Genomic DNA, 25627 nt, shown 5'->3' on the forward strand with positions numbered 1-25627 from the left:
CCCATTGCAATTCGACCTGTTCCCTTTCAGGCCTCCCACCCACCTAGCCCTCTCATCCAGCTGGTGGCCACGTCCCTCACTTCCCTGTGCAGACTGAAGCCATCATTTGGGAACCTCTTCATTGCCCAGTACCAGAGCACAAGCCCCTGCAACTTCCCATCCATTACCAGTCCCCCAACCCCTGGGTTCCATCCTGTTCTTTTTTCTTTTTTACCTTCTTTTCTTCCTTCACCATTCCGCTTCTGTTACTTCTACTGCTCCTCCTTCTAATTCTTCTCCCCCTCCTTTTCCCGCTTCCTGCACAATCTCATCCCACACCAGCTGCTGCAATCCTTTCTAAAAAGAAAATGGGACCCCTCCACTCTTCGTGGGAAGAAGGGTGCGGACAGATTTAGCTACTACTCTCTTGCCTAAAGGTGTTTAGCTGGTGACTGTTACTAAACTGAAGAATCTGTAGTAAAGGCAACTTCTTTGCAGCCAGCAGTCTGAGAGGTGATGCTTTGAGACACCGTGAGCATCCTGCTTCCCACCAGCCTTCCCCCAGGGATGTTGGTGTCTGATTCTGCCCTTCTAGAAAAATGTTTCCCAGCAGTTGACCATGTCACAGATGACCGCAGCCTGGACTCAAGTGGTCGGTATGGAGATGGTGAAAAATGACGACTCTGACTTTAATTGTAGTAAAATCCCTCACTGTGTAACTAATGACTAAGTATGTGTCTCCTCTGCTCATTCTGTGAGGATGGAGCCCATGCTGATTTGGTCACTGGGTCTTCAGTACCTAACAGGACCTTCTAGTAATAATGTAAAGGCACCTGTGTTTCCCTGGTGGCTCAGTGGTAAAAAATCCACCTGCCAAGCAGGAGACACCAGTTCTATCCCTGAGTCGGGAAGATTCTGGAGAAGGAAATAGCAAGCCACTCCAGTATTCTGGCCTGGCAAATTCCATCGACAGAGGAGCCTGGCGGGCTGCAGTCCCTGGGGTAGCAAACAGTCGGATACGACCTAAACAGACTTTCATTTTCCTTTTTTTCCACCAGTGTGCTAGGCCCTTCACATTCACTCCCCAGGTGAGTGAGGGTTTGCTGCTGTGCCCGCTGTACCCACGAGGAGCCTGAGGGACAGAGAGGAGACTAACTAACTTGCTCAAGACGCAGAGCCAGTAGGTGGCAGAGCTGGGGTATGAACCTGGAGGCCTCATTCCAGAGCCTGCTCTCCTCAATGTCATGTTCTCTGACTTCAGAAAGAAGCTGCAGTGCCACTATGGTGGACAACAGTATGGAGGGTCCTCAAAAAACTGAAGCTAGAATTGCCGTATGACCTCTCCTGGGCATATATTTGGAGAAAGCCACAATTTAAGAAAGGGCACCCTAATGCTCATAGCAGCACTATTTACAATAGCTAAGACAAGTAAGCAATCTAAATATCCACTGACAAATGAATGGATAAAGGAGATGGGGTAAATACACACAAAGAGCTCGGCCATAAAAAAAAAGAACAAAAGAATGCCATTTGCAGCACCATAGATGGATCTAGAGAGTATCTTAAAAAAGCGAAGTAAGTCAAACAAAGACGAATACCATGTGATATCACTTTCATGTGGAATCTAAAATAGGGCGCAAAGAACTTGTGAACCTGTCCATGAAACAGAAAAAGACTCGCAGACATGGAGAAAGACTTGTGGTTGCCTAGGGGAGGGGAGTGGGAAAGGGAAGGCTTGGGAGTTGGGGGTTAGCAGATGCAAACTATTATATATAGACTGGATAAACAGCAAGGTCCTACTGGATAGCACAGGGAATGGTATTCAATATCTTGAGATAACTCATAATGAAAAAGCAGTATAAAAAATGTATAAATGACGGAACCATTTTGCTGTATAGCAGAAACTAACATTGTGAATCAACTTACTCTTCGGTAAAAAAGGAGAAATCCTTTAAGACTGTAATGACATTCTCCTAAAAAAAGAGAAGCTGCCGTTAAAATCTGCTGAATGAGTTAAGACTGTGGGGTGGGGAGTTGAGGTGAGCAGGAAAGAGGGTGAGGGATTTAGGAATGTGTTACAGGTTATCTCAGCTCCCTCTACTTAAACTTCTTTAGGGGTGGATTTTTGTCTTTTTTTTTTTTTTCTTTCAAACATGAGACGTGTCCAGCCTTCACAAGATGGGTTTTCTGAGCACAAGTAGCGCCAGCCCAGCCTGGCAGATGGGTCCATGCTCTGTCTCCCCACATCCGTTTGAGACACAAGGCTCCAGGATTCCCAAGTGTAGCTTTTTCCATGAAGGAACTAAAATCCAAGTGTGTCCTATGTCTGAAGCCACCCAGGCACCCATTTTTCCTAAGAGGAAAATCCAGGCTCACAAATACCATCCCTTCCTTACCTAAGTCCTTGCAGTTTCTCTGAGTGGAGTCCAGAAAGGAAGAAACGATGTAAAAAAAAAACAAAAAAACTTGCCATCTTTGCACAGGTGATATGGGTGGCTTCTTCTCTCATTTCCACTAGAACTTCTCACCTCATTTCTCGAGATACAACAAGATCATAGTCCCTCTGAAATCCACACCATTGTTCTTAACTTCAGTGATAAAAGTAGTTCTCAGCTAATACACGGCCTCAGTTCCAAAGCTGTTACTCTTTAGCCATGTCATTCTTTCCTTCTTAAAATGTTGACATCGTATCCCTGGAAAAGGCATGTTTTGTTATTATTAGTAGCAAGCTGTGAGCTGGATTTGGAATAAGTTTCAAGGGGAATTGTTGAAGGAAAGACAAGAGAGAATTTTGGATTTCCTTTGTCTTTCGATGAATACTAGAATATTCATTGAGAATGCCCACATGTTTATCCTAGTGTTCAGCCTCTCCTCTGTATCAGCTAGCTACAGCTGTGTAAGAAATCATCTTGAAATTCAGTGGCTTAAAAGAACAACTTTTTTTTTTTTCTTATATGTTATCTGGGTCATCTGGACCCAGTTCTGCTAATCTGGGCCAGGCTCCACTGACCTTGGCTGAGCTCATTCATGAATCCGCCATCATCCTCTGGCAGGTTAACCGGAGGCTGGCTGGTTTCAAATGACTTCAGCTAGGATGACTCACTTCTTTACCTTTCCCTCACATCCCTCCAGCTAGCTAGCCTAGGCATGTTCTCACAGCAAGGAGAGAGAAGAGAAATACTCAGAGCCTCTTAAGGCTTAATCTGCAATCTACTGATGAAAACAAGTTGTATGTTTCAGTTCAGGGGATAGGGAAAAAAACTCTGTCTCTTGATGGGAGGAGCTGCAAAAGCACATGGCAAAGGGCCTGGATACAGGAGGGATGAAGAAGGGTAGCCTCAAAGTAGAGAAGAGTTAGCTGTTTTGTTCAATTACTCAGTCATATCTGACTGTTTGTGACCCCATGGACTGCAGCACGCCAGGCTTTCCCATCCTTCCCTATACTTTGCTCAAACTCATGTCTGTTGAGTCAGTGAGGCCATCCAATCATCTCATCCTCTGTCACCTTTTTCTCCTGCCCTCAGTCTTTCCCAGCATCATGGTCTTTTCCAGTGAGTCAGTTCTATGCATCAAGTGGCCAAAGTATCGGAGTTTCAGCATCAGTCCTTCCAGTGAATATTCAGGGTTGATTTCCTTGAGGATTGACTAGTTTGATCCCCTTGCTGTCCAAGGGTCTCTCAAGAGTCTTCTCCAGCACCACAGTTTGAAAGCACCAGTTCTTCGGTGCTCAGCCTTCTTTATGGTTCAACTCTCACATCTCCTTGTGACCCCATGGATGGCAGCACACCAGGCTTCCCTGTCTTTCACTATCTCCTGGAATTTGCTCAAATTCATGTTCATTGAGTCAGTGATGCCACTTCATCATCTCATCTCAGGATGCCACCTCATCCTCTGCCACCCACTTCTTTTGCCTTCAGTCTTTCCCAGCATCAAAGAAGAGTAGTCCCTTCCTATTTTTGCTTCTTTTCCCACTGGTCAGGGAAAGTTTGATTCCCGTTGTCCAGTTGCTTCATATGCCCCACGCTCCTGTTTGCTGATTTCAATCTTCACTTCTTTCTGTGAGTCCCTTTGATTTCTTTCAGGGCTGCTTTATCTCAAGTCCCCAACCCCACCTCCACCCATTATCACTGATGACGCCCCTCTTACTTTAGGATCAAGCTGATTCCTGCTTCCCTGCTTCTTATTTCTTCCATCTCCTGTGAGGAAGTGTTTCTTCGCCAGCAGTCCACCCCTCCCACTTTCTTAGCCCACCCCCCAGGCGGTCACCCTTCTGCCTCCCTGTGGGTCAGTCCTCCTGTCTCTAGAAGCCTCCACCCTGGTTCAGGTGTCACCACTATCTCCTGTCTTAGACTCACAACAACCATATGTATGGGGGTGGTGAGTGGTTGGGCGTCCCCTGTGGCTCAGTGGTAAAGAATCCACCTGCAAAGTAAGGGTCACGGCAGATGCGGGTTCGATCCCTGGGTTGGGAAGATCCCCTGGAGGAGGGCATGGCAAACCACTGTGGTCTTCTTGCCTAGAGAATCCCATGGACAGAGGAGCTTGGTGGACTACAGTCCATGGGGCCACAAAGGGTCGGACATGAATAAAGAGACTTAGCAGGCAGCACTGTGAGCAGCAGTGTCTGGGTATTCATCTTGGTTCTGCTGTGAACTAGCTGGGTGACCAGAGGGGACTGACTTTACCTCTCTGGGCCTCAGTTTCCTTCTGCTGTAGACTGAATGTTTATGTTCCCCCTTCGTCCCACAGATCTATATCTTGAAACCTAATCTCCAGTGTGATGTTATACGGAGACAGGGCCTTTGGGAAGTGATTAAGTCATGACAGTGAGGGTTCTCATGAATAAAATAAATTCCCTTAGAAAAGAGACCCCAGAGGCTGCTCTTACTCCTTCTGCCCCGTGGGCACGAGGCAGGAAGGTGGCTGTTTGTGAGCCAGGGAGCAGGACTTCACCAGCCACTGAGTCAGCCAGCACCTTGATCTTGGATTTCCCAGCCTGCAAAACTATAAGAAAAAAAAAAAATCTGTTGTTTATAAGCTACCTGGTCTATGGTCTTCTGTTACATCATCCTAGACAGACTTAAGACACATCTTCTATGATACCTTGCTCACTTCTGTGACTTTCCTGGTGGTCCAGTGGTTAAAAAAACTCCTTGCTGCCACTGCAGGGGGCGCAGGTTTGATCCCTAATCTGGGAAATAAGATCTTGCATACAGCGTGACCACAAAAAAAAACAAGAATGACTCACTTCTATAGGTTAGTGATAAAACTATCTGCTTAGATGGGGGTTTGTTGTGAGGATCTGAAAAGCAACCTCGTCTGAAGAGCTGCAGCACTTGCGCTGCCCTGGTCCTGGAGATGACAGGGCTGAATGGCCACAACAGGAGCCAGGTGGGGGACTGACTCCACCTGATGTGCTGGGTCTGTGCTCGGTACATCACCGGTCCTCCCAGGGAGCCTAGGGCTTAGTTCCATTTTCCCCACGAGACAACTGAGGCTCAGACTGCCTCAGGGTCACAGTTGCCCAAGGTCACGGTTACCGAATGACTGACAAAGATTTGAACTGAGATCCATCTGTTGCCTCAATTTCTGTCTCTGACTGTGAGCGCCAGCTTCTCCCTGGTCTTCGAGATTCCCTGCTGACCCCTCCATCTCTGCTCCCCAGTCAGCCAACGGGAGGCAAAGAAGGGGTAAAGCAGATCAGATGCCTTCCTTCCTAAGATTTTTCGGTGACATGACTCAGTCCATTGCGCAATCCAGGATGGGACCCTGAACTGGGGGAAAACATGGCTATAAAGGGCGTTATTGAAGTGAGGCGAGAGATCTGAATTTGTGGATTAAACAATCGTACTGTTGTATCAGTGTTACATTTCCTGATGTTGATGACTGTCCTGGGGCTCCTGAAGAGAATGTCTTTGTTCTGTAGCTCCATGCTGAAGTATTTATAGGGACCAAGGGACAGGATGTTTGCCACTGACTCTCAAATACTCAGAAAAGAGATAAAACACATGCGGAAAAATATTATTGACTGACAAACCTAGGAAAGAGGAGTTCTTTTCACTCTTCTTGCTTGTCTTCCGTTGTTTGATCTTATATCTGGTGAAAAACATATCAGCAAAACAAACCATTCATCCCGCTCCCAGTAGATACCCAAGAGACAGGAAAATCTATGTCCACACAAACCCTTATACACCAAGGTTCAAAGCAGAACTATTCACAGCAGCCGAAAAGCAGAAACAACCTAAATATCTGTCCATTGATGAATGGATAAACCAAAGGTGAAGTAAAAGTTGCTCAGTCGTGTCCGACTCTTTCTGACTCCATGGACTATACAGTCCATGGAATTCTCCAGGCCAGAATACTGGAGTAAATAGTCTTTCCCTTCTCCAGCAGATCTTGCCGACCCAGGGATCAAACCCAAGTCCTCCCACATTGCAGGCGGCTTCTTTACCGGCTGAGCCACCAGGGAAGCCCAAGAATACTGGAGTGGGTAGCCTATCCCTTCTCCAGTGGATCTTTCTGACCCAGAAATCAAACCGGGGCCTCCTGTATTACAGGTGGATTCTTTACTAGCTGAGCTATCAGGGAAGTCCTAAACCAAAGGTGGTATATGCCAACAGTGGAATTTTTTTTTAATTGAAATGAAGTTGATTTACAATGTTGTGTTAGTTTCATATATACAGCATGGATTTAGTTATATATGTGTGTGTATATATATATATAGGCTTCCCAAGTGATGCTAGTGGTAAAGAACCTGCCTGCCAATGCAGGAGACATAAGAGACACAGATTCGACCCCTGGGTCAGGAAGATCCCCTGGAAGAGGGCATGGCAACCCACTCTAGTACTCTCCCAGGGAGAATCACATGGACAGAGGAGCCTGGTGGGCTACAGTCCATAGGGTGGCAAAGAGTCACCCTATGACCGAAGCGACTTAGCACACATGCACATATATATATGTGTGTATATATATATATATGTATTGTTTCCACTATAGTTTATTATACAATATTTAACATAGTTCTCTGGGCCACACAGTAGGCCCTTGTTGTTTATCTATTTTATATGTAGTAGTTTGTATCTGCTAATCCCAAACTCTTAATTTATCCCTCCCTGTCTTTTCCCTTTTGGGAAGGATGAGTTTGTTTTCTATGTCTGTGAATCTGTTTTGTAAATAAGGTCCTTTGTATCATATACTTTACACTCCACATATAAGTGATGTCATTTGCCGTTTGTCTCTGACTTACTCCACTTAGTATAATAATCTGTAGGTCCAACTATCTTGCTGCAAATGTCATTATTTAATTCTTTTTATAGCTAAGTACTATTCCACTGTGGGTTTCCCAGGTGGCTCAGCAGTAAAGATTCCGCCTGCTGATGCAGGAGAGGCAGAAGACATGGGTTCAATTCCTGGGTCAGGAAGATCCTCTGGAGGAGGAAATGGCGACCCACTCCAGTATTCTTGCCTGGGAAATCCCATGGACAGAGAAGCCTGGCGGGCTATAGTTCATGAGGTTGCAGAGTCGGACACAACTGAGCAGCTGAGCACGCGCACACTATTTCACTGTATGTATGCACCACACCATCTTTATCCATCCATCTCTGGATGGACACTTAGGTTGCTTGTCAGTAGTGATGCTATGAACATGGGGGTACACGCATCTTTTCAAATTAGAGTTTTTTCCAGATATAGGCCCAGGAGTAGGATTGCTGGATCATAAGGAAACTCTATTTTTAGTGTCTCTGTGTGTGGGGTTTTTTTTTAGTTTTTCGAAGAACCTCCATGCTGTTCTCCATAGTGGCCGCACCAGTTTATATTCCCACCAACAGTGTGTATGTGAGGGGGTTTCTTTTTCTCCACACCCTTTCGAGCATTTATTATTTGTAGACTTTTAATGATGGCCATTCTAACCGGTGTGAGATGATACCTCAATGTAGGTTTGATTTGCATTTCTCTGATAATTTTTAGCAATGTTGAACATCTTTTCATGTGCTTATTGGCCATCCGTATCTTTGGAGAAATGCTATGTAGGTCTTCTGTCTATTTTTCGATAGGTTTGATTTTTTTTGTTTTCAAGTTGTATGAGCTGTTCGTATATTTTGGAAATTAAGCCCTTGTCAGTTGCATCATTTACAAATATTTTCTCCCAATCCATGTTGTTGTTGTTTAGTTGCTAAGTCATGTCCAGCTCTTTTTCGACCCCATGGACCGTAATAGTGCACCAGGCTCCTCTGTCCATGGGATTTTCCAGGCAGGAATACTGAAGTAGGTTGCAGTTTCCTTCTCCACCCAGTCCATAGGTTGTCTTTTTATTTTGCTTATGGTTTCCCTTGTTGTGCAAAAGCTTGTGAATTTGATCAGGTCCCATTTGTTTATTTTGCTTTTATTTCTATTACCTTGGGAGACCCTGCAGTGGAATATTATTCAGCCATAGAAAGGAATGAAATTCTGACTCACGCTATAGCACACATGAACTTTGAAAACGTTATGCTGGGAATCCCCTGGTGGTCCAGTGGTTAGGAGTCTGCACTCTGACTGCCAGGGTTCCAGGTTCAATCCCTGGTCAGGGAACTAAGTTCCCATAAACCATGAGGCAGAGCTAAAAAATAAAAAGAGACATTATGCAAAGTGAAAGAAGCCAGACACAGAGGCCACATGTGGCAGGATTTCATTTATACGAGAGGTCCAGAATGGACAAATTGGTAGAGACAGAAAACAGATTAGTGGTTGCTTAGGGTTGGTGGGGAGGGTAGGGGATAGGAAGGAACTGCTAATGATACAGGGTTTCTTGTTGGAATGATGGAAATGTTCTGGAACTAGATAGTGGTGATGGTAGGGCAAGCCTGTGAATGAATATACAATAAACCATGGAGCGGCTTCCCTGGTGGTCCAGTGGTTAAGAATCTGCCTTGCAAAGCAGGAGACATCGGTTCCATCCCTTGTCGGGGAAGATCCCACATGCCTCGGGGCAGCAAAACCCTTGGGCCACAGTTACTGAGCCTGCACCCTGGAGCCCATGTGCTTCGACTACTGAAGCCCAGTGCCCTAGAGTCGGTGCTCCAGAAGTAAAGAAGCTACTGCAGTGATAAGCCTGAGCACTGCAACCAGAGGGTAACCCCTGCTGGCTGCAAGGGAACAACCCTTGAAGCAACGAAGACCTGGTGCAGCCAAACACAAATAAATAATTTTTTAAAGTTCTTATAAAAAAAAAAAAACACCTTGGAATGGATCACTTTAAACAAGTGAGTTTTATGGTATGTGAATTGCCTGGCAGTTACAAGTAATAATGACAATGACAACAAACCCATCAATGACTGTGTGTGACCTTTGGGATCAAACTCGAAACCTCTGGTGTAAGGTCACTCAGTCCCTCAGCCTCATGCAGCTGAGCTCTCCAGACGCCAGCAGCCTGACCAGCCTTCTTTCCCTGTTTCTGCCACCTCTGGGCCTTTGCACCCGTTGCTCCCCTCCACCCTTCTCTAACTCCATTTATCTTGCAAGTCTGAGCTTACAATGGGCTCCCTTCAGGAAGGTTTCCCTTAATCTCCAGAGTGCAGGTCACCAGGTTCCCAAAGTAGCATTAGGGATGATTTCCAGGTGATTTATTGTAATGCATGTTGGCGAAAAAGTAACTGGACTTCATGAATTTTGTAGCTTGGTGTGAGCCTGAGGTAGCTCCAGGGAAACCCATCAAAGGAAGAAAAAAGACTTGAAAGAAAGGACAAATTTTTAACAATTTATTTTACTGAAGTAGAGTTGGTTTAGCAATACTGATTTCTACTGTACAGCAAAGTGATTCAGTGATACGTATATAGACATTCTTTTTGTAAGAGTTTTAAAAAATAATTTTATTTCTTAATTTTTGGCTGTGCTGGGTCGTGGTTGCTGCCAGGGCTTCTCTCTGGTTATGGGCTTCAGTAATTGTGGTTCCCTGGCTCTGGAGCACAGGCTCAACAGTCGTGGCACATGGGCCCAGCCGCCCGAGGTAGGTGGGATCCTCCCAGATCAGGGATGAAACCCGCGTCTTCTGGATCGGCAGGTGGACTCTTCACACCCCCAGGGACGCTACTAGACATTCTTTTTCAAGTTCTTTTCCACATTCATTTCCATTACGCTTTGTCATAGGATATTGCACGTACTTTCCCGTGCTATACAGGAGAACCTTGTTTATAAGAGAACAGATCTTTAAGATACAAACAACAGAGGCAATACTCTGTAAAAACTGTGAAATAGCCCCTCGGGAATAATCGAAGTGGGGAAGCCCCTGGGGGCTGGGTTCACTCCCACAGCAGCCATCAGACTAACACCTGTCAGGCTGGGAAATGGTTTGTTTCACACCTGTCTCCCCCGCTGCGGTTTGAGTCCCATGAAGGCAGGCGGGGCCTGTCTCTTCCCCACTGTATCCTAGCATTACTGGTGCAGGGTGGGGCTCACAGTAGCTGCTCAGAGAGGGTGTGCTGAATGAACGCAGGCCAGGTAATTCTGGAGTGTGGACTTTCACCCAAGGGCACTGAGGATCCCTGGGAGGGTTTCCATCAGGGGAGTGTCAAGGTTGATCTGTGCTTTAGGAATTCCAGGCTCCTGGGACTTCCCTGGTGGTCCAGTGGCTAAGACTCCCAGCTCCCAATGCAGGGACCTGGGTTTGATCCCTGGTTAGGGAACTAGATCCCGTGTGTCCCAACTAAGACCTGGTGCAGCCAAATAAATAAATATTAAAGAAAAAAAAAGAAGGAGAAATTCTAGGCTCCTTTTCTACTCTAGACCCATACTCCTCCCCATCCAGTCTCTTCTGTCAGACCCCTCTTTATCCTTCTCCTCCTCCAGGAAGCCTTCCTGAACTGTAGGCTGCGTGGTGGAGTGCCTGCTCTGGGCTTCCCCCATACCAGCCCTGTCTACCCTGGGGGTGGGTCTGTATCCTCCAGAGACCTGTGAGATCTCCACGAGGTCCACCCTAGGCTCTCAGGAACCTTAGAGCAGGGACCTTGACTGGGTCTCACTCCACTGCCATCTCCCCAGATCTCCCTCCAGCCTTTCTCTCCACCAGTCCCTCCCTAACTGTTTTTGGACATTGCCATGTGTATTTTTTAATTTAGTTTTTACTTTATATTGGGATGTAGCTGATTTACAATGTTGTGTTCATTCCAGGTGTACAGCAAAGTGGTTCAGTTATACATACACATATATCCCTCCATTTTTCAGATTCTTTAGGTTGGGTTTCCCAGGTGGTGCAAGTGGTAAACAAGCTGCCTGCCCATCAGGAGACATAAGAGATGGGGGTCCAGATCCCTGGGTTGGGAAGATGCCCTGGAGAAGGAAATGGTAACCCACTCCAGTACTCTTGCCTGGGAAATCCAATGGACAGAGGAGCCTGGTGGGGTCCACGGGGTCGCAAAGAGCTGGACACGACTGGAGCCACTGAGCATGCATATGTTATTACAGAATATTTTTATGTTTTTTAAAAATGATTTCTCTTTGGCTGTGCTGAGTCTTCATTGCTGCGAGAGTTCTCTCTAGTTGAGGAGAGCAGACGTTACTCTCTAGTTGTGCACGGGTTTCTCATTGGGGTGGCTTCTCTTGCTGCTGAGCATGGGCTCTAGGCTCGAGAGCTCAGTGGTTGTGGCTCCCGGGTTCCAGAGCACAGGCTCAATCGTTTTGGCTCAGGGGCTTAGCTGCTCCAGGGCATGCAGGATCTTCCCAGATCAGGGATTGAACCCATGTCTCCTGCACTGACAGGTAGATTTCTTACCACTGAGCAACTAGGGAACCCCTCATGTGTATTATTTTTTAAATCATTTGTGCTTAACACCTCTGCTTTCTCATCATCTAAAGAAAATTTTAAATTTGTGTATTATGAAATTGATTGCTGTCACCATTTAAAATGTATAATTCTGTGGCATCACGTACATTCACAATGTTGTACCATCACCACTATCTTTTTTTTTTTTGACTCTGTTGGGTCTTAAGTTGCCGCACGTGGGATCTAGTTCCTGGATCGAACCCAGATCCCCTGCATTGGAAGCATGGAGTCTTAACCATTGGACTACCAGGGAAGTCCCCCCTCACCCCAAAAGGAAACTCTGTGCCCATGTAGCCGTCACTCACCATTCCCCCCTCCCCACATCCCCTGACCTCTGCTCATCTGTTTTCTGTCTCTGTGGATTTGCCTCTTCTGGACAGTTCATAAAACTGGGCTCATCCAATATGTGATCTTTCAGATCTAGCTTCTTCCACTCAGCTGTGTTTCCAAGGTTCCATGTTGCAGCATGGACCCATTCTCTTTTATGGGGCTGAATAATTTCCCATTGGGTATACCACATTTTGTTGATTCCTTCATCCGTTGATGGACATTTGGGTTGTTTTCACCTCTGTGAAAACAGCAGTGACTACAGCTGCTGGGAACATTCATGTACAAATTATGGTTTGAACGCCTGTTTTCAACTATTCTGGGTATACGCATAGGTGTGACCCTGTAGTAATTCCAGGTGCGGCTGATGGAGGAAACAGCAAACTGTCATCCATACTGGTGGCCCCATTTTAGCCACTTCTCATTCCCCCACATCCTTCCTATCATTTGGTATTGTCCATTTTTTTGATTAAAGCCCTACTGATGACGGTGAAGGGGCACCTCATTGTGGTTTTGACTTACATTTCTCTAATGACTAATACCTTCCCAGATGACACAGCGGTAAAGAACCCGCTTGCCAGTGCAGGAGATATGGGTTCCATCCCTAAGTTGGAAAGATCCCCTGGAGTAGGAAATGGCAACCCACTCCAGTATTCTTGCCTAGAAAATTCCACGGACAGAGGAGCCTGTCGGGCTACAGCCCATGGGGCCACAAAGAGTCGGACATGACTGAGCATATACACAATGACTAATAACTTTGAGTATCTTTTCGTGTGCTTCTTGGTCATTATCTTTTGCAAACTGACCTAGCTCCTGCTGCTACTGCTAAGTCACTTCAGTCGTGTCCAACTCTGTGCGACGCCATAGATGGCAGCCTACCAGGCTCCCCCATCCCTGGGATTCTCCAGGCAAGAACACTGTAGTGGGTTGCCATTTCCTTCTCCAATGCATGAAAGTGAAAAGTGAAAGTGAAGTCGCTCAGTCGTGTCCGACCCTCAGCGACCCCATGGACTGCAGCCTTCCAGGCTTCTCCGTCCATGGGATTTTCCAGGCAAGAGTACTGGAGTGGAGTGGCATTGCCTTCTCTGGACCTTAGCTCCTAACACCTCTCTAAAGCTATTTTCCCTGTATTCACCAATCCACTGGCTTATCTCTCTCTCTCTCTCTCTCTCTGTTAAAGGGCCCCACCTCCCCCCGCCCCTTTATTTCTTTATTTTTTGGCTGCACCACCTATGGCATATGGGATCTTAGTTCCCCAACCAGGGAATTGAACCTGTGCCTCCCGCATTGAGAATGTAGAGTTTTAACCACTGGACTGCCAGGGAAGTCCCTTGGTTTTAACTTAGAAAAAAATTTTTTTTATGGTTTATTACATGATATTGAACATAACTAGGCTTCCCTTGTGGCTCGGCTGGTAAAGAATCCGCCTGCAATGCAGGAGATCTGGGTTCGATCCCTGGATTGGGAAGATCCCCTGGAGAAGGGAAAGGCTACCCACTCCAGTATTCTGGCCTGGAGAATTCCATGGACTGTATAGTCCATGGGGTCACAAAGAGTCGGACACGACTGAAAGACTTTCACTTCACTTCACTTCATTGAATATAATTTCCTGTGCTATACAGTGGGAACTTGCTGCTTAGCCACAGGCTTAATTCCCATTTTTTCTGTCTCTTAGCAACTTTGCATACCTTCTTCTCTCTCCTGCCATGATCCACCCATTCCTGGTCTTCCTCTTCTTTTTTCTGGAGATAGAGGTGTGACCTCAGGCGAGTTATGTTACTTCTCTGTGCCTCGGTTTCTTCGTCTGTGAAGTGAGACCGCTAACCATTTTGACCTCAGGGTTGTTGTAACAATTCAGTGAGTTAGAAGTGTGCCTCGAACACGGTAATCATTAGGGAAGTATTTAATGGTGAGAGAGGAGCAGGACAGCTGAGGGCAAAATGTTTCCTCGTGAAAGGTACTTTAAAAAATAAAAAAGATTGAGGAAGAAAAAATTAGATTAAATTAAAAAGCTTGCCCTGATATAGAATTTTAGGGGAAAAAAAAATCAGAAATTATTTTATTTCAAAAAAATCCGCAATATTACTCAACCATAAAAAATAATAAAATAACGCTATTTGCAGCAATATGGCTGGACCTAGAGAGGATCATACTAAGTGAAGTAAGCCAAAGACAACGTCATATGATATCACTTATACTCGGAATCAAAAAGGAAACAAACAAAACCCCAAACAAATGAACGTACTGACAAAACAGAAAGAGACAAAACAAACTTGTGGTTACCAAAGGGAAAGGGGGGGTAAGGATAAACTAGGAGTTTGGGATTAACATATACACAATACAATATATAAAATAGATAATCAACAGGGACCTACTGCATTGTACAGGGAACTATACTCAATATTTTATAACAATCTTTAAGGGGACAGAATCTGAAAAAGAAGAAAAATATATATCAAGTCACTTTGCTGTACACAGGAAACTTACATGCATTGTAAATCAGCTATACTTCAATAATAAAAAAAAATCACAAAACTCCTTTACAACAGAAAGCATAGAAAATGGTTCACCGTCATTAAGAATCTGCATTAAGCTTTTCATGGCTTTTAAAACAACGCATCAAAAGACAAAGCAGTTTTTAGGGTCAAGTATAAAATATTCGTTAAAAGTATGAACTGTGGAGCAGAGCTGCCAGGGTCCAAATAGCTGTGACGCCAGACGTGGGCAGTTATATAACCTCTCTGTGACTCAGTTTCCACACTCGTAAAACGGGTTGCTGTTAGAAGGTGTGAGGATCTTTGGGGCATTTACCGAGTTTATCTGTGTATCTGGGCCGGCAGCGCCAGCTCCGATAGGCGCGTTCCTTAGAACTACAAGCTCGGCAAGTTTTCACTACGGGCCTGGGTGACTTTCCCAGACATGTAAACAATGTTTTACAAATCCTTCAGCGAACTTATACAGAGGAAGTCTTTACAAGTAAGATCCATAACAGGTCAAAACTCAGCTGCAGGAAATCGTTCTCATCCTTGCCTCCAGATCACCGAGAACAGAGAGTAATAACAAACGTCAAAATCCGGACAACTCTCCCTTCTGCCGGTCAGTTCCGTCAGCCTCGCGTCGTTTACCAAAGGAGGCTGGCTTTCTTTCTTAAAGGGGCCTCTCCTAGTTTTGACTTCTCTTTCCTAAGAGGGCCTCCCCCACATTCTCCACTTAGCGTCTCTCAGGAAGGTGTCCCTCTCTCCCAGTCGGGATGTTAAATCCTGCAGTGATTACTAAAAAAAAAAAAACCCTTCATTGGATCCGGGTATCTCTTGGTCATTGAGTAGGTGAAGCAGCTCTTTCCTAACGCGTTCCCACTCCCCAATACCATTGTGGGATGCAAGGAGTGCAGATTGGGGGTCCATGGCCTCTGTAGCCTAGTCAAGAGTTTTCCTAGGGGCAGTTGCTTCGAGATATGAGATACGTGGGGAGAGTTCTCAGAATTTAATATTTTTGTTTACCCTGTATGTCTTTGAATAGGTGCTACAAGTTGCTAATTTTACAAAGGTCCAAAGTGATCTGCCTTCCACACACCTCACTCCTCTCCACAGACATCTGCAGTTAGGAGTTTGTTTTTGCTCCCGAAGATATTCTGCGTGTTTAACAAGCAGGTTATATTTTCTCACGCACCTTAAATTATACACTCTGCTTCCATTATTGCCTTTTTCCCTTAACTGAATTCATAGCTCAGTTCGTGTCAGTTCATGTATTACTTCCTCATTTTATGTTTATGTCCCACTATGGGCCACTCCGTGAGTGCTAAGTCGCTTCGGTAGTGTCCGACTCTTTGCGACCCCATGGACTGTAGCCCACCAGGCTCCTCTGTCCATGGGATTCTCCAGCCGAGAACACTTGGGTGGGTTGTCATTTCCTTCTCCAGGGGATCTTCCCCACCTAGGGATCGAACCCGAGCCTCTTAGGTGTCTGGCATTGGGGGGCGGGTTCTTCACCACTAGCGCCACCTGGGAAGCCCACTACGGGCCAGATCACAGCTTATTTGAGTCCCCTAGCTTATTTGAGTCCCCTATCCATGGGCAGCTAGGTTGTTTCCGGGTTTGTTTTTCCTTACGCATTTTTATGGAAACAAAAACAATGCTCCCTACGCCCTTGGTTAGCATTTATCAAGAAGCCAGCGGAAGGCTCAAACTTGCCGGCCCCCGCTGCCCGCACCCGCCCAGGGCACTCCCATCTCCAGTGTCCCGAAGCTTCAGCGGCGCGTCCGGCGCAGCTTCTGCCTGGCTGAAGCTGTCAGGCGCCCGCAGGGGCCCTCTGGAGCCCCGCCCCGCAGCCGGCAGTCTGGCCGATTCAAATCCAGCCAATAGCAGTGTGTAAACAAACCCCGACCCCGCCCCACGGTGAACAACTCCCCCGGCCGGCGCGAAACCTATTTAGCTTGGCGGAGAATGGGGGCGGGACGAATACGTGACCCCGCCCCCAGCGTGAGCCAATGGGCGACTGGGCCCCGCCCCTCGCACTTGCCGCTCTGAGGACCCGAAGTCGGGCTGGGCTTGTATCTGCCTGATTCGCGGCCGCGCGTGGTCTCGGCGCAGCCGGCTAGGCAGCGTCTCAGGGAGCTAGGGCAGCGCTTTCCCGCTGTACGCGGCACGCTTAAAGGGCGCGGTCAGAGGGCGAAGGTCGCTCCGGAGTCAGTGCCCTCCGAGCCCTCCTATTTCTCCCCACCTGGCGGCTAGTATTCGGATCCCTGACGTTGGATTGACCGAGACGTGAAGGGTCCGCAGGGGTGTTCGGGGCAAGGTTTTTTGTTTTGTTTCTTCTTGTTATGGAATCGTTTATACGCCTCCAGAAAAGTGCACAAATCTTAAGCGTGCTGCTCAGCTGAGAACGAAAAACACCAGTGGAAACATCCTCCCAGATCAAAAAGCTACTTAAGTTGACCAAGTTTTAAACTTCGCAGCTGCGGGTGCGAGGGAGGAGCCGCGATGGGCGGTGTTTTGGTTTTCAGAGGCACAAACCGCTTGTTTTTTTAAAAAAAAAAGGAAAGAAAGAAAAAGGAAAACCACGCCTCTCTGTAGAGAGATGGTAATCAGGCCAGACTCTGGTCAAGCTCCCGCTGAGTAGGAGCTGGGCTGTGGGACGGGTAGGAGGTATAGGCAGTTAGAGATAAGGGGGATTAGGGTCTGGTTGAGAGGCTGGGAATGGAAAACTTGAAACGTGAGGGGGTGGGACAGAAATTCGCTGGTACTGAGGGTGGGAGAGGGGAGCCTGCGGGACTTGGAGCCGGTGGACTAAAAGTGGACCTAGGCATCCTGGCCACTTGGAGAGGGCAAACTAGTTCTCCAATGTCCTGGACTTTTCCGTGCAAATGAGCGTGTGTGGGGTGGAATGGGGGAGGCGGTTTCCAGCTGTTCTTTTCTGCTACACGAGTATAATTAAAACAGCCCTTAAACAAGATGAGGGGCCCGGAAACCCAAGCTCACGTTGGCTACAGGGATGTAGCATATTTGCTCACTGAGAAAAGTTGGGTGCATCTTCTCCAGTACTAATTTCTTACATCTGAATGCTGTTTTGTCCCTGTCCGATAAGAGCTTCTGCGTGCCTTGTATCCATTTCATCCTCCCGGTGGTCTTCATAGTCTGGACTCTGGGAATCCCCAGCTGTGTGACCTTGGTCCGGTTTCTTACCTCTCTGGTTTCTCATTCACACACAAAAAATGAGAATTGAGGTTTAATTCTCTGGCTCAGGGGCTTGTCATTACAGTTGTGTTAACCGTGTGTTTGGGAGAGATACACAGATGTGTGTAATGCATCAAAAAAATGAGATGGATTTGAGGAATGGATAGAGGCACAGATGTGTGACACAGCAAGGAGAGGAACGTGCTGATTGTTGAATGTGCTCATGGGGGGTATTTTGGTGTCGAGGTTCTATTTCTTCAGCTTTTCCATGTTTGAAAATGTTCATTAGAAAATGTTGGGGGAGGTGAATTCTGGTGTCTGACTCTACAGTCCCATTGTACAGATGAGAACATGGAGGAGCTGCAGAAGTGGCTTGCCCCAGGTCCATCTGGTGACTTGGAGACAAACAGAACACCCAGGTGCACTGAATAAGTCCTTCCCCTGGATGGGCATCCCTGGGCCAGCTGAACCTCTCTGGGTCTCATCGCCAACTCCATTCTGAATCTGGAACTCCCAACTTACATCTGAGCTGCAAAGTGAAGGTATGTGTCACTCCCCCCCAAAGGATAGCAGGTCTCTTTCCATTTGGGCCCATGTTGACCCCTCCTCTGGCCTTGGATGTTTGACCTCCTAGGGCTTTGCCAGCCATGGCTAGACTGGGGGCTTCTTTCATACTCATGCCTATTCCTGGGGACCTGGTCCAAAGAGAATGTCTGTAGAAGGGTGGGCATTATCTCATGGTTTCGTAGATCTTTCTGGAGCACTTACTAAGTGCCAGGTACTGTACAGGGGTGTGTGTGTTGGGGGCGGGGAATGGTTACCACAGTGCACCAAATCAGCCTGCAACCTGAGGGCAGGGGAAACTGAGGGTAAGCAACTTATTTGTTCATCAACAGACTGCGTACTGGGGCAGGAACCAGGGTGCTCTTGGTCACAACTATATTCTTGGCAGACTGGATACTCATAAACAGTACTTCCTGTATGAATGAATAAACTTGGATAGTCACCCCTGCAATGCCTCCTGTCTGCTAACTTTGAACCCCAGTCAATTCCCAAGTTCCGAGTCCCCCAGGATTGGCATCTCTGAGACATCAGTGCCACCCAGCTCAGATCAGGTCCTGCTTGCTGGCTGTGTGACCCTGGGCAAAACACTTCCCCTCTCTGAGCCAATTTAGTTTTCTACACTGCAAGGGGGGAGGCCTGGTGTGCTGCACTTCATGGGGTCACAGAGAGGCAGACACAGCTTCCAGACTGAACACCAAGGTGGGAATCACTAAAGACCTCCAGGTGGGGGTCCCTGGAGGTCTCTTCTGGTGAAGACTGGAAAAACAGCACATACGTGAATACTCAAGGCATTAGCCCCCTAGGCTCAATCTTGGCAGATGAAAGGCAAACTGCACAAAAATAATGTCTGTGTATACTGCTGTTCCTGGAAGGGTCGCATACTTCCAAGGACTGTGGATGACCACTGTATAACTTATAGATTGACTACTGTCTTATGTTTGGGGCAATACATGTGCTCACATCTGGAACGGATAAAATTTCATTTTTGCTATAATAATAACAGCACTTATCTGCACTTCCTGTCAGGTGCTGCTCTCCATGAGAACATTCTCTCCTAATGACCCTATGAAATGAGGCCTGTTATTGATTTCCCCTTAGAAATGGAGGCACGGAGAGGTGAAGTAGTTTGCCCAAGGTCACAGAGCAAAGGAAGTGGGAGGATGTGAACCAAGGGCTCACTGGTTGGCGTCAGGGCTCTGGACCTCCGTGGTCTCTTCAATAATATGCATAGTACCACCAAGATCCCAGGATCAATTCTAAAGCTTAAAACACAAAGCTTAAAACAATCACTCGTTTATTCAACACACATTATTATTGAGTCGCTTCGGTATGCACGTGGCTTTTCCAGGGCACCGGGGAAGCGGAAGATAACAGACCAGAGTGTAGGTGCCGTTGGCCTGTGCGCCCCGGAAGGGTAGCTCCGAGCTGTCTGGGTGCTCAATGGGCCCCGGGCACGGCGCAGGCCACACTGCAGGCGCTCTGCAAGCGTTCCCTGAAGGAATGCGCGAATCGAACTGTCACGCCCGCAAGGCGTACACAGCCCGGCGAGGCGGAAACAGACCCAACACCACCGAGGCGTCCCGGGGCTTCTGGGAATCCCATCTGCGCGGCCCGCGAGGCCTCGAGGAGGTGGTAAGACAGGTCGGACCCGCGTCCCCGGCGCCCTCCCCGGGCCGTAGCAGCTCAAAAGGCCGACTGAGGTGAGTGAGCAAGCAGCGTTCGGGGTCCCGGCGAGGAGCCCCAGAACAGCCTCCGCCCGCCCCCCGCGCCTTCCACGCTTTTAACTCCGACTCCCGGCTCTTTCGCGATTCCACCTACGGGGCCTCCCGTATCCTCCATCCTCAACTCCCGCTACCTTTTCGAACCATCGGCGTTGCCCCTGCTCGCGTCCTCCTGCCTGGCGACCGTCCCCCGAGTCAGGGCGCGCCCAGGGTGAACGGCGCCCCCTCCCCAGCCGGCCCAGTCGAGCCCGAGGTCCGGGAGCGCCAATCCCTTTAGCCTCTCTCTCTAATCCGGAGCATCGCTCGATGCTGTCGGTCGACTCCACCGGAGCCTGGGAAAGCGCGCCCCCGAACCCCCGGGACTCCGGCTGGGGAGGGGGCGGTGCCGGCGCGGAGGTCACCCTCCCGGGGCGTCCGCAGCCTCCCATTCGCTCGCGGGCCCGCCGCTCCGCGCCCAGAGCCGGAGCTGGTTCGCCGAGTCGCGGGGCGGGGCCTCCTCCAAGCCCGTCCCCCGGTGAGGGCGGAGGGAGGAGGAGGAAAGGGGGGGGCGGAACACAAAACCTGCAAGGTTTTTTTTTTCCTTTTGCATTTAATTAAAAAAAAAATTTTTTTTTTTTTTGTAAACCCGAGGGGTCCCGCCCGGAGCGGGCGCGAGTCCGGGGCTCCCGGGCCGCGGCGCGCGGCGGCGGCAGGGGCCTGGCGGAGGCCGCCCGGCGGCCGCCATGCGATCAGGCAGTGCGCTGACCGGCCCGGCCGGTCGGCCCCTTCTGGGTCCTCCCTTTGCAGCCCGTGCGGGGCCGTCTCGGAGACCCCGCGCCGACGGCTGCTCAAACATCAGGGTGAGTTTCTCACAATGTAGCAATTTCTCTTTAAATCTCTTAACTCTCTCTACCTGCGAGTCGGGGCTGTGACAGGGCGCAAAAGCGAGGGGGGGGAGTGGGGGTTGGCGGCGAGGGTGTGTGTTGGGGGAGCCGAAGCCGGGGCCGAGCCCACCCCCCCCGACACTCAACACTCAGCCCCCCAACCGGGGCGCAGCGCCCGCTGCCTCTTTTTCTGCTCCGCGCCCACCACCCCCGGCAGCTTCCCCCCACCCCCCGCTTCTCTCCCACCATCGCCGCCGCCCTTATCCTGCGGGGACCCCCCCGCCCGCCCACCCCGGGCTCGCCTGCCCGCGCCCGGTGCCTCCCCGGCCCTCCCGCCGGCTGCCGGGGATACAATGGAGCGGCGGAAAAACGAGAGCTAACGTTCCACGGGGGGAGGGGCGGGGAGACCCCCTCCCCCGGCCCGGGGGCCCCCTCCCCTCGCTCCGCTCCCCGCCTTTCGGAGAAGAAGAGGGCCGTGGGGGAGCGGATGGTGGTTTCCCGGCCGGAGCCGGCGAGCCTTCATCTTCCCCCTCTTCGCCCCGTGCCCTGCGCCCCCTCCTCAAATCACTCCCGGGGGTCCGGGGAGAAACAGGGCCTCTGGCAAGCTTGGGGGGGGGGATGGATGCGGAAGGCGGCCACTGGGTCTCCCCCTCCCCACCGCCCCTAAACAATGAAAGGAGTTGACTTGGTCCCCCCACCCCCCAGCAGTGAAAGGAGTTGACCCCCTCCCCCGCTAGCTGGCGGGTCCCGGAGGGGGCCGTTACGGGGAGGGGGGTGGGGGGGAGGAGGGAAGTGAGCCTTACCCCTGTCACCTCCCGAGATTTGGGGCGGCCCCCCATCTCCACCCCCTCGGCCGGGGAATGGGAGGCACCAGGCCCAGCCCGGGCACCGCGCTCGGGTGGTGACCTTTAGACAAAGGCAACCTTTTCCCTGGGGTGAGCCCGGCCGAGCCGGGCCCGAGGCCTCCCCGGGCCCCTGCGGAGGGCGGCCAGGCCGCGGGCACCCGGAGGGAGGGATGGAGGAGGCGGGAGGAGGGCCGCAGCCATCTGGTTTTCCCATCCCTGGTTGCCCCTCGGCGGCTTCTCCGGCTCCTGTCACGGGCGGCCCGCGGGGAGACAAGGGACCGGGGAGCTGCCCAGGCCTTGGTCCGCGGCCAGCGGCGAGCGGGGCGAGGAGCCGCGGGCGGGCTGGGGAGGCAGCGGTGATTGGAGCCTCGGCGGCTCCTTCCTCTCCGCACCCCTTTGTTTTGCTTTGTGGTTCTGAGCAGCTGAACTTCCCGGGAGGTGGGGTCAGAGGCCGCTGTGTCAGCGCTTCCCGGGAGGCCGGGGTGACAGGTCCCAGCACTCCGGTGTGCCCGGGCCGGGGCTGCTGCTGCCCGTGCCCGGACTGATGCCGGCCAGGCGGCCCCTTTTGTCACAGCCCGCCTATAGTGTAACCGTCTGGGGGGATGTGTTTGCTTTCCCCTCACACCTCCTTTCGCCGGCTGCTCCTCAAGGAAACAGTTTTTCGGAACACCCCAGACTTCACGGCCTGAGATTTCGGATAAGCGCTCTGTGCTTTCAACCTCAACCCCCACTTGGGATGGGAGTTGGGCGGGGGGCTCTGTCATCTCTGACCTGCTGTGGTGATGGGAGAACCGGGGAGGTGGGCAGATGAGGACCCCCGTGCCAGTGTCTAGCGGGCCTTAAGGGGTATGCTTACCTACACCCTCTGCCCCTCCCTCGGAGCTCCCCCACTCCTAGAAGCCGGAAATAACATCTCCCTACCCAGAGAGCACTAGGGATTAGCCGCTGTTAGGTGAGCTACACACTGGCCACAACCCAAGGAGGAAGTTGGGGGGGGGTCAGTTATGTGAGTCCCATTTTGCAGACAGGCCAATGGAGGCTCACCGCAGTTGAGTGACTCGCCCAGGGTCACACGGCCCCAGTCTGTAACCATCTCAAGTTTTCCCAGCTCAGCTCAAAACTGTTAGGTCTGCCTGTACCTGCTTTTGGCATTTTCATCCCTTTGACTTCAGCTGGGTCTCAAATGTAGAGGAGACGGGGAAGGAGTTGCCAAATTTTTTTTTTCCCCCACAGAGTACGCGTAAGGGGTCAGCTGGGCTGAGGGCAGGGTGCTTTCACCTGTGGCCCAAGCAAAGCGTTCACCTGCAGGAGCAGAGGGTTGAAGACGTGGGGGTCGGGAGAAGGGGGGCCCCAGGCCTTGCTGCGTGGGGCTTGAGGGGGATGGGCACTTGGTGGTTGGCCCCTCTGTCATCCTCTTCCTGCACCTGAGCTGGCTCTTGGCCCAGCTTGCTGCTCCTCAGCCTTGCTGGTAGGGACGCTGAACTACTTGGGAACTTCGCTGTGGCTCTGCCTGGCGACCCTGTGTGGTGCCGTGACACAGCTGGCAGAGAAGTCCCTGCCTATCCTCCCCGTGGCCCAGGTGGCAGGCTCCTTGTCCCACCCTGCGACCTCAGGCACCAGATTCAACTCACTTGTCCTCAGTTTCCTCATCGGCAGGGGGTGGGGGGACCATTAGAGCCTCTTTAACTGACCTCGCCGTGGCTGAAAGTTTTATCCACGCGTGTTATTTTTGTTTTCCCCTCACTCTGCGGGAATATGGCTGGCCTGTAGGGGTGGGGAGGAATATTGGGGGGCTGGGTTTTTCAGGGTGACCAGCAAAAGACCCTGGAGGAATTCCCTGTGGTGGATGAGCACCACAAAATAGTTTCACTTTGGTGACCCCCTTCCTCCAGCTTTCTGGGACCCTTTCCCTTCAGTACTTACTGGTGCCAAATAAACCCTTGGGTGGGTGGGTGTCTGGCATGAGGGAGAAGGGCTGTGGAGGGCCCAGCCTACCACGGGAGGGAGGCTGTAGGGGTGACCTCGCCATTTTCAGATAAGGAAACTGCGGTCTGTGGCTGAGAGGGGATTCCAACCCAGACTGCAGGGATGAAGGGGCTGGGGGTACCGTTGGAGAAGGGCGAACACTTTCAGGGACCCCTTGCAGATACTTTCCTGAGGTGACAGGCGTAGGAAGTCATAATAATCCCTGTGGGGTGGGGGCAGGAGGGGCGGGGCTGTGGGCCTCTCTGGAGTGAGTGCTTCCTGATTTGGGGGGGTTGGGAGGGAAGTGGGGGAAGCATGAGTAAGGCCCAAGAGTGACAGGCCTATGCCCCGCCCCCTTATTTGCCAACTTCCTTCCCAGAAGCCTCCCGGGCCTTCCCCAACTTTCCCTGGGGATGTGGGGGGGTCTCCCCCCCTCTCCCCTTTGAAAGGGCCCAGGGGTCAGCGCCAAGCCCTGAGAGCCTGGCTGGAGAGGTCCTGGGGTTTGTGTGAGGGTCCTGGGGTGGGGGGTCACCTTTCCACCCCAGGCCCAGCCACAACCAGAGTCACCCTCCCCAGCTCTCCCCGTGGCTGTCTTGACTCCTGGTCTCAAGAATGCAGAGGGCTGCTGGTGGGGGGAAGTTAATTGGAAACAGGAAAACATGGCATTCCTTTCTAGACGGCCTGGGCTTGGAAAGCAGTGAAGGGTTGCCTTTCTGCCTCTCCCGCCCTGCAGGGGAGAGGGGTGGGGGGCATGGTTATCTTGCCTTGATCTCTTTGGGGTCTCTCCCTCACCGGACTCCCTGACTTTTACTGGAAACAGCAAGTTGCCTGTTTTACATCCGTGGTATGAAACACTTTTCCCCGCCAAGCACAATCACTTGGGCGGCGCCCCCCCCCCCCCCTCACTGGTTCATACCCATGTTTGTCCCCCGCACTCTGAGGGCGGAGGGCCTGAGTTGGCTCTCCAGTTAGGATGTGTCACTCTCGAGACACGTGGGAAATGTTTGGTTAACTGGTCCCCGAGGATTCCCTCCTTCCTTCCCTAGACATCTCCCCTGCCTGGGGTCCCACCATTAGAGTTCTGTCCCCATCCACTGAAGCCTTTGTGTCTCAACGGCACGCAGGATCCCCCCAGTGGGAAAGAGAGAGGGTTTTCTAAGACATCTCTGGCTTGGCAACAATGAGTATTGTGTCCTGAGTTTATGGATATTCGCTGATGCTGGGGATCTGCTGGCAGGAGAAGCTGGAGAGAAGGCCTTTGTGTCTCTAATTGTTCCTAATCAAACTTCCTGAGGGTCTTCTGTGTGCCTGGGCTCCAGGGCCCAGTTATGATATGGGGACCCAGTTCAGGAGGAGGGCAGAGAGAAGAGTTGTCTTCAAGGCTGCTGGAGGACTTGATCCATTCTGTCTGGGTGGTTTGCAAAGGCTCCAGGGACGAAACACCTTCTTTCTCCCTCTCTCTCTTTTTTTCCTCCTGAGTGATACCCAGGACAAATTCAAGATGCCAAACATAGCTCCCCTTTCCTCCTCTGGGACCTCCCCGGTCTCCCAGCTCCCCAGAGGCGACTCCTCAGTCCTGATGTTCTGTGCACATACATTTGTGTACATGTGTATGTCTTTAAAAATATGTATTTTGCACACGCTAGAACCCTCTGCCCATTGTCCTGCATGTTGCTTGTTTTGCTTCATCTCCCTGGGAGACCTACACAGTACCCAGAGGGTTTCTCTGGATTTTTCTTGACTGCGTTGTATTCCTTGGTGTGGGCATGTCCTCCATGACTCAGCATGGACATGGAGGTGTTTCCTGATGTTTCTACCTGCCGAACAGGAGGACAGACATCTGCTTGGTGTTTCAGGAAACGGGTATGCCGCCAGGATATACTGGAGGCAGGGA

The 25627-nt window shown here is 50.4% G+C and overlaps 1 protein-coding gene and 1 long non-coding RNA gene across 2 annotated transcripts in view; one reads left to right on the top strand and one right to left on the bottom strand.

The window, feature by feature from the left end:
• Nucleotides 19617-20475, bottom strand: LOC108638116. Its single transcript, XR_001919591.1, has 2 exons — nt 20195-20475; nt 19617-19831 (listed from the first exon to the last, which is right to left on the bottom strand). It is a non-coding gene; the product is annotated as an uncharacterized LOC108638116 (long non-coding RNA).
• The window catches only part of GLTSCR1 (glioma tumor suppressor candidate region gene 1), a 74747-nt gene continuing 69863 nt past the window's right edge, over nt 20744-25627 (top strand). Inside the window, 1 exon segment of the mRNA XM_018062679.1 lies at nt 20744-20899. The gene's annotated coding sequence lies outside the window, so the exon portion shown is untranslated.

This window comes from Capra hircus, chromosome 18 (genome assembly GCF_001704415.2).
Source record: "Capra hircus breed San Clemente chromosome 18, ASM170441v1, whole genome shotgun sequence".
Taxonomy (NCBI): domain Eukaryota; kingdom Metazoa; phylum Chordata; class Mammalia; order Artiodactyla; family Bovidae; genus Capra; species Capra hircus.